This window comes from Odontesthes bonariensis, chromosome 19 (genome assembly GCF_027942865.1).
Source record: "Odontesthes bonariensis isolate fOdoBon6 chromosome 19, fOdoBon6.hap1, whole genome shotgun sequence".
Lineage (NCBI taxonomy): Eukaryota > Metazoa > Chordata > Actinopteri > Atheriniformes > Atherinopsidae > Odontesthes > Odontesthes bonariensis.
In genome coordinates, this window is record NC_134524.1 from 2,160,487 (window position 1) to 2,170,035 (window position 9,549).

General features: G+C 40.0%; 1 protein-coding gene across 2 annotated transcripts in view; it reads left to right on the forward strand.

Annotated features, from left to right (window-relative positions):
• LOC142368943 (uncharacterized) overlaps positions 1-9,549 on the forward strand; it is a 145,276-nt gene that overhangs the window by 125,703 nt on the left and 10,024 nt on the right. Inside the window, exon 1 of one of the 2 annotated variants that reach the window (XM_075451160.1) lies at positions 2,765-2,846. The exons of the other annotated variant lie outside the window; for it this stretch is intronic. The gene's annotated coding sequence lies outside the window, so the exon portion shown is untranslated. Of the gene's footprint in view, positions 1-2,764; positions 2,847-9,549 lie in introns of those variants that run through there. 2 annotated transcript variants of the gene reach the window in all.

A 9,549-nucleotide genomic window follows, 5' to 3' on the forward strand; every position in this document is an offset into this window, starting at 1 on the left:
CAGCGAATACTCCTCACTGAAACGGCTGTCCATAAAGCAGTCTCAGCATAGTGTACGGTCATTTTTAAACCCCCACATGGAAACGTGAACGTGTCTGTAGTTCTACACGAAAGGTGGACTGAAAGCCATGGTCAATGGAGACCAAATAAAACGTGTTTGTGTTTGTTCCTGAGACTAACCATGTGTTAGCGCAAGCCTGCTAGCTACTTGGTAGCCTGCCGGTGTGAGAGCCCATCTTGTTCCGTAACAACTGGTTACCCAGCACGTCAGAACCAGCGGTGATTGGTCGTAATGTCCCTCTTACTTAACTTTAATAGAATTAAGTTTTGGCCAGTCGCTGCGTTTCAAACATCTGGAGTAACATCTTGTTACGGGTAGCCAGACAGGCCGTCACACCACCACCAAGTAGCTAGCAGGCTTGTGCTAACAGCCATGGTGTTAGGTGAACAACTTCATGAAGCCGTACGCGACGCGACTCAGATGGTTCATTGTAAAGTTGTACAGGGATGTTTATGTTTATTTTGCTGTTTAAAAATGCTGCAGCTCCCTACAGTTTAGTCAGTTCATTTTCTATTACTTCTTAATATAAAAATAGCATATATTCAAGTATTCTCATAGCAAGGAGTGATTTATTTTTTTATTGATAATTATGTATTTATATTATTATTTTATAAGTTATGTTTGGCTTTATTTTACAAATGCTGCTGGCAGCTCCCTGCACTTTTCATTTTTACAATTAAAAAGACTTAATGGATATGAAAGTTTGTGTCAGGGCATGCTATTCTTAATTTATCGTGAATAATGTTTCTATTTATCGGTTGCACATATCGGTTATCGGCCTCCCATTTCCTGAAAAAACCATATCGGTCGGGCCCTAATCCCAAAGACTGAGGTTCAGATTCTCTCCGTTTCTAAACCTGTTCTCATTTCCAGAACCTTTTTATCATGTGCTCAGTCCTTGTTGGTTCGTGGATAACAGAAAATATTGGATATGTAAAGGAAAGTGAATAATGAAGCTTTCATGAGACACTTCTGAAGAGGACAGTCAGACTGTCTTTTAATGGGCTTCTGAGTGTAAATCTGAGAAATCACACACTGATACTGAGGAGAACTGGATTTCTACTGCTCCTGTGATACTTTCCTGGATCACCCACAAGTCTTTCTAATAATGCTATGACTCCTCTTCACACAACTTAAACTCTTCGTGTCATTAAAGGATTTATATTGAGCAGAATTAAGTCCCATTTTAACATCTAATCATGAAATATGGCATATTGTGTACGTTAAACACATCAAATCACATGTTTTGGCTGCACACTTCTATCAAAAAGCCAAATGATGCTCAGATAAGTCTGGAAAGAACCATTCTACATTTGACATTGATCATCAAACTTTTTAAATCACAAAAGATTTCAGCAAAACTACAGAAAGAAGTTAAGAAAACTGCAGCTTTAGTGGGAAATGTGACAGGATGGTCAAAAAGTGCCCCAAAAGGTTAGAAAAGAGGAAGAAAAGGGCCCAGAAGTATGTTTCACACACAGCTAAAAGGATAAAGCTCCATTTTATTTGGCCATCTGGCCGGCTTATTGAAATCTATAGCTGAGGTTGTGTTTCTGGGATGGTTTAACGCTGTAACGGTTAGCATTAGCGTTAGCGTTAGCATGCCGGGCTAACAGTGAATCGCAGCCAGGTTATCTGAACTTTTTACTCTCTGCTGCATGTTCTGACTGCCCGTGTCCAGCAGCAGGAATCAAACCAATGACACAGAGCACTCTGAAGACATTTCTGCTAACGTCTGACCGCTAAATTCATTCTTTTCTGGACTCACCTGCATGCAGCTTTCTGTTGCTATGCTACCAGATGTTCCGAGATGAGCCGAGATGAGCCGAGGCTTCGCAGTGTGTGTCGGGTAATGGGCCGTTTCTCAATGTGCGTATTTGTCTGTAGTGATGTTTCCAACAGGGTCTTGACTCTGAAGCGCGTGTCCAGTAACTTCGGATGTATTTTGTGAAGCTCGTACCGAGGCGCGTGCCGATGACTATGTGGTGACGTCAGAGGCCTTTCGAACCGGCCGTACCATGTGACCGGTTTAGGAGGGTTTTTTCAGTAAAATGTATTGTTCTATGTAAATGTCCAAAAAGCATGGCATACAAAACATTGTACAGATATCTGTAGTGTTGAGCTGACTGTAGAAATATCAACATAATCAACATGTTATTCTGTGTATGATTAAGTTGAAAAATCAAGAAATAATACATTATACATATAAGATAAAACACAATAGACAGAAACTATTTATCAGAAAATCTATACATACATATATATAGATTTTAATATATCTATATCGATATATATATATATGTAGGTAGTGTATGTATATACACACATATCCAACAGAATAATTTTTGCTAGTTTTATGTACATTTATGTGCAGGAGTCCACACGCATATAGTCAAAGAGGTTATTGCTGCTCAGCACACAAAGCTGAAAATGAAGCTTCTCTTCAGAGTGAACCAAGGCCAAAATGATTCAACAAAACAAACTAGATCTTAAAGCTTTGGGGCTAGTGGTGCTCACGGTGTGGTACACACTATTTTGTAGGAAATATTTCATTTCTTCCTAAAAGCTCTCCATAGCTGCTGCCGATCACCGAAAGACCGAGAAAAAAACTCTCCTAGTTACGGTTACTATGGCTACTACAGCCAATCACAATGTACTCCCATTCAAGCCCACAGCCATATATTGTGACGTAATCAGCAGGCGACGGAAGCCGAGCCGATTCGACCAAACAATGCGTTCTGCGCCTCGGAACATCTGGTAGCATAGCAACAGAAAGCTGCATGCAGGTGAGTCCAGAAAAGAATGAATTTAGCGGTCAGACGTTAGCAGAAATGTCTTCAGAGTGCTCTGTGTCATTGGTTTGATTCCTGCTGCTGGACACGGGCAGTCAGAACATGCAGCAGAGAGTAAAAAGTTCAGATAACCTGGCTGCTATTCACTGTTAGCCCGGCATGCTAATGCTAACGCTCGATAGAAGTGTGCAGCCAAAACATGTGATTTGATGTGTTTAACGTACACAATATGCCACATTTCATGATTAGATGTTAAAATGGGACTTAATTCTGCTCAATATAAATCCTTTAATGACATGAAGAGTTTAAGTTGTGTGAAGAGGAGTCATAGCATTATTAGAAAGACTTGTGGGGGATCCAGGAAAGTATCACAGGAGCAGTAGAAATCCAGTTCTCCTCAGTATCAGTGTGTGATTTCTCAGATTTACACTCAGAAGCCCATTAAAAGACAGTCTGACTGTCCTCTTCAGAAGTGTCTCATGAAAGCTTGTAGTAAAATGATTTAAGTTGATGGTGTTCCACTGACTCAGATGAGATTTATGGGATATTGCACACAGTGGCTGTCGGTCTACAGAGTTATTATTACATTTTTTTTCTGAATTTGATCAAAAAGCTACAAATATTTTGAACTGTGACCTTAGTGGGTCTTTAAAGAAGCATTTTAAGTTTAAAGTTTAAAGTTCTTTGAACCCAGTCCTTTTTTCCTGTCATGTACTAATAACACATACATGCATAGTTTTCAAACAAACAGCAACCAACAAGCATCCAGATGCTGATACTGTGCAAGGTGTGGCGTCAGAGGAGCGCATCCCACGTCCTGCACAACCAAAATATTACAATTACCATTCATTTCCACTAAGTTATGCAAGCAATTTAGGTGTATTGGTGCATCAATAACAATGACCTTGTTTGGTCTCTCCTTGTTTTGTGGTCTGGCCTGGTTCTGGTGTTGACTCTCCCAAGTCATCTTCTGAGCTATCAGCCTCAATCTCTTGAGTTTGGCAGCGTCGTCTGTGTGTGCGGGAGGAACCTGTACCTGACTCTGTCCCTGAACATGAACCTGTCAACAAGTGTTGTACATAAGCTTTCTGTAATTCCAGCTCTTTGGACTTAACTGCATAAAACAACCACATGTGTAGTGGATCTTGAAAAAGTCTTAAATTTGATAATCGTAAATTAAGGCCTTGAAAAGGTCTTGAATTTTGTTTACAAGTCTTAAATTTCATTCTCAAAGGTCTTAATTTTCCCCTTTCTTATCTGCATGATAGTACAGCTCAACAACATAACTGTATACTTAGTAAAAAAGGAACAAAAAAACAAAACATGGATTGTTGCTTGTAAAATGTTTTTTTTTCCCTCTCCGCGGTCGGAAAATCCTGATTTCTAAGAACGCCACATAACGCTCGAGCGTGCACAGTTACGCCGCTGACCCACCGAAGTCGTCGCTCGAAGGATGGGCAAGTGCAGATTTAATCCACTGTGGCCCAATGAGTCAAAATATGACTGGGTTCAGGCTGTACCGGGGAATGAGTGTGAGGCTCAGTGCCGTCTGTGCCGAAAAAAATTCAAGCTCGGCACAATGGGTCATTTGGCCTTGGAGTCGCACATGAAGAGTGCTAAACATTTAGCATGCTTAGCAGCTACACAGAAGCAGGCACCCATATCCCAGTTCTGCGCCGCAAACCCGACGCCAACCTCAACAGTCACCTCGGCTGCCAGCAGCACCGAGCCCACACAGCCAGGTAATATACAAGCTTTTTGTGGCTCGACGCCAACTCTTAAGGCGGAGGTGACGTGGGTACTAAAGACGATTTCGGACCACCACTCCTATACGTCAAATGAAAATATAAGCGAGCTCTTCAAAGTGATGTTCCCCGACTCGGAGATCGCGGCTACTTTCACATGTGGGAGCAACAAGACTGCCTATATTACCAAGTTTGGTCTGGCCCCTTTCATCACCAAACAACTGACCGACCAGGTCAATAAGGCGTCTGGATTTGTGGTCATGCTTGACGAAAGTCTAAACAAAAGCACAAAAACTAAACAGCTGGACATTCATCTGCGCTACTGGGTTGGTGACAGGGTCCACTCAAGATATTTTGGCTCTGAGTTCATGGGCCATGCTACGGCGCTGGACCTACTAAAACATTTTAAAGTAAGTATCCATAGCTTTTTATCTTCTTTTTTTCCCCACACAAATGTATCCTTAAACTGAAATATAGATATTGTTTGAACTTAAATCAGAATAATAGAGTTCATTTGCAAAAGCAGATAAACACCATTTTGGGAAAAAAGAGACTTGTTAATTCTTTGCATAATGTTGTTTTCAATAAGTCTTTATGTTTTATTTATATCTGTTTTGTTTGCCACTCAACTATGGTTTGACTGATATCACCTGGTGTAAATACTAATTTAAAAATGTTGTAAAATGCATGTAGAGTAAACAGAAAAATACTATAATGTCAGCAGTGACTGTAATATTCTCCCTCACCGCTCTCTGGGACAGAACCTTTCAACCTGGAGGCTTGAATCTCCACCACAGTAGACTTTACAGATATCATAGTGCTATGATGTTATGACAGTGCCTATTATAGAATGCAACTGTGTTTTAAAATTTATTTTTGATTTCTTGTAGGAATGTTTACGTGACCTTGATTTGAGGATGATGGTGTCTCTGTCCATGGACGGACCCAACGTCAATTGGCGTTTTTTTTGAGATGCTGCAGAAAGAGCATGCTGAATATTTCGGGGGAGCCCAGTTGGTAGTTGTGGGAAGTTGCGGCCTCCACACTCTCCATAATGCTGTCAAATGTGGATTCAGTGACTGGCATATGGAGAAGTTACTAAGAGCTCTGCATACTATTTTTCACAACGTGCCAGCAAGAAGGGAGGATTTTTGCAACCTTACAAAGTCCAAATTTCTTTGCTTTGCCTTTTTGTGGTCATCGCTGGGTCGAGAATCTCCCAGTGGTCGAGAGAGCCATCGAGATCTGGCCAGACATGGAGAAGTATGTTGAAGCTGTCACAACCAAAAAGCTTCCAAACCCTGGGACATCCTCGTATGATACCATTGAGGCTGCAACCAAAGACCCTCTCATTCTAGCAAAGCTGCATTTTTTCATGGCAGTTTCACAAAGTGTAACACCCTTCCTGACAAAGTATCAAACGGATGAACCCGTGCTTCCTTTCATTGCCAATGACTTGGCTGAGTTGCTTAAGGTAATGTGAATCTTCATTGTACTGTCTGTTAAGAAATAGAAATAATAATAATAATAATAATAGGAATTTTCATAATATTTTTCACTCTCAAATAGGCCTGTGAATATTCTCATTTGTCCAGGTCATAGCTATGGCTATCAGTTCATGTTCACATCTGACGAGGCTGGGACTGAGAAAAAAATGTGCTTTTCTCCTTTTTTGCAGAGTTTGCTGAGGCGATTCATCAAACGAGAACTTTTAACTGATGCTGCACCTCAGCACTTGGTAAGGCTTGATGTCACCGACAAGCAGTCCAGGGTATATCCGAAAGCAGTTGACATCGGCATTGGTGCAGAGACTGCTGTAAAGGTATTTTGGAAATAATCATGTCTGTTGTTATGTGCACAAAATTGCTATTTGATGGTTAGCTAACAGGAGAGAGGAGAGAAAGGAGACAGTTTACTTCAGTTAGTCCATATTCATCCTTAGGAACTCCAAAAGCAGAGTAGATGCTCAGGGGAACTATCCATCCTACGCTTTCAAACGGAATGCATGGAGTGTCTTTCAAAAATGGTCAAGAAGATTCAAGAGAAGAGCCCTTTGAAATTCCAGATTGTAAGACAGTTGACCTGTCTGAACCCCGCCATCATGTACAGCAATCCTGAATCTTGTGAGAATCAGAGCATAGTCAAGAAGTTTCTGCAAGACAGGCAGTTGGATGGAGGAATTGCAGCTGGTACATAATTATTTTTACCTTATTTCAGTGATGAAGTCTTGACATTTTAAATATGAAGGCACATGTTTCACCAATATATAGTAACATATAAGTGATATTTTGGCTAAATCCATGCGTTTATGTTATGTTTATCTGTTGTCATTCACTCTCTTTAGGTGATTTGATCATCCAGCAGTTCTCAGAGGTGCTCTCCCAAGTGGTCAGAAATGAAGAATTCCAGTCCTTCGAGCCCTTCAAAAAGAGACTGGATGTCTTTCTTGGCCGCTTTATCAGTGGGCCCTACCCCCAGCTTTGGTCCTTCATCCAAAAGCTTTTGCTCCTTTCTCACGGCCAAGCCACAGTGGAAAGGGGGTTTTCCGTGAACAAAGAAATCGAGACCTGTAACATCCATGAGGACACTGTTGTGGCCCAGAGGATTGTTTGTGACTATGTGTCACTGCATGGAGGGGTTACTGAGGTCCCCCTCACACCAGAGCTGCTTTCATCTGTCTCATCTGCCAGGAGCAGATACAGAATGTATCTTCAGAATGAGCGAAGAAAGAAGGAATCACAAGCACAAGGTGAGAAGAAAAGCCACTGAGGAGCACCTGGAGCAACTGAAAAAGAAGAGAAGGTCCATTCAGGAGGTAGCAGGACATCTGGCCAGGGATGCGGATAAGTTGGCAGACCAGGCTGAAGCCAAGCAAGTAGGCAGCAAGATGGCAGAGCTTATCGCCAAGTCGAATGCTTTTAGAAGGAGCCACAAGGACAAGTTGGCTGAACTTATTAACCTGGATGAACAGATTTCAGCCAAAAGGGCAGAGCTTCAAAAGCTGTAGGCTCTATTACATCCACAAACAGGCACACACACACACACAGTCACACTCCTTGCACAGTTACTGTTTAATATATGATTGTGTCTGATGAAGAAATGGTTCTTTTGTTTATTGCCTTCACAGACAGGTCCATGCACACACTTTTGTGTTGTTTTTATGGTTTTGATTGTAAATACAGTGTTGACACTGTTCCAGCTCCATTGTAATACAGTACATGCACATATAGATGTTCACTCACTCACATATATTATATTATAATATGTTAAGACATTGTTCTTTTGCAGCAGAGTTTTATAGGGCTGTATTCTCCATTTGTAATATATTTGCAAACAGGCGTGCACACGCACACACTTTATTCTTTATTAAAAGAAGTAATTGTTATTTGTCCTTGTGTTATTCTGTTATTCTGACAGATTTCTTTTGCATTGTTTTATAAATGTATGCCAGAATAGGTGCGAGGTTGGTCTTAAATTTCATTGGACGTGGTCTTAAAAAGGTCTTAAAAAGTCTTAAATTTGAATGGAAAAATCCTGGGGGGACCCTGATTGAGGAAGATTTCAACGTCAGATTATTAAACAATGATGCAGTGAAATGACTTGAAAATCACCACAGAGGTAGCTGGGGACATGTAGAACAAGAATCAGGTGGAGTTTGCAGAAAATAATCGTTTGTTTATTTTTTATGAATATTTTAATATAGCCATATACACCATGCATTGGGCAAGATTTCAACATCATATTATTAAACAATGATGCAGTGAAATGACTAGAAAAAATAGATGGAATTCTCTCTCTCTCTCTGCCTATATATAGATATATATATATATATATATCTATATATATATATATATATATATGCATGCTATAGCAAATAATAATTAACATTTGGATCAGAATTTCACTTCAAACATCTTGCATAATAAGTTTTGTCAAACATCTTGCATATTCCAGTTTTTGTCGTTTAGAAATCATGATATGTGAGGTTTTTGAAGGACCTTAGCTCCAAAATTGTACAGTAAAATCTATTGGTTCTTTGTTCAGGAAGGACTCAGTGGTACTATCAGTATGTCCATGTACTCCATTGCCAAGAATAATTGACATTTGGGTCAACATTTCACTTCAAAGTGCTTACATATGCAAGTTTTTCTATCATAAATAGGCTTTTGATGGACACTATACAAATACAGCGTTCACGCACTGTGGCATTTCCGTACCAGGTGATGATGGACCCTGTCAAGGTGCTCTCCACTGCTGAGGAGTAAAACGCTTTTAGGATGGGTGTTGAAACTTTGAACTTTCTCAACAGGCGAACAAAGTATAATCTCTGCCTGGATTTCTTTATAATGTGTTGCGTGTTGTTTGTCCATGTTAAGTCCTTTTTGATATGTATCCCCAGGTATTTAATGCTCTCTACTCTCTCAACAGGTTGTTTGCAGATGGAAAGTGGAGTGAAGTCCACCACCATTTCCTTAGTCTTACTGAAATTAAGTGCAAAGTTGTTGAGCTGGCACCACTGTGAGATGTTTTCACAAAATCTGGCTCAATGCATGATGTATATGGCCATATTAAAATATTCATAAAAAATAAAATAAAACGATTATTTTCTGCAAACTCCACCAGATTCTTGTTCTACATGTCCCCAGCTACCTCTGTGGTGATTTTCAAGTCATTTCACTGCATCATTGTTTAATAATCTGACGTTGAAATCTTGCTCAATGCATGATGTATATGGCTATATTAAAATATTCATAAAAAATTTAAAAAAAGGATTATTTTCTGCAAACTCCACCAGATTCTTGTTCTACATGTCCCCAGCTACCTCTGTGGTGATTTTCAAGTCATTTCACTGCATCATTGTTTAATAATATGATGTTGAAATCTTGTCCAATGCATGATGTATATGGCCATATTAAAATATTCATAAAAAATAAACAAACGATTATTTTCTG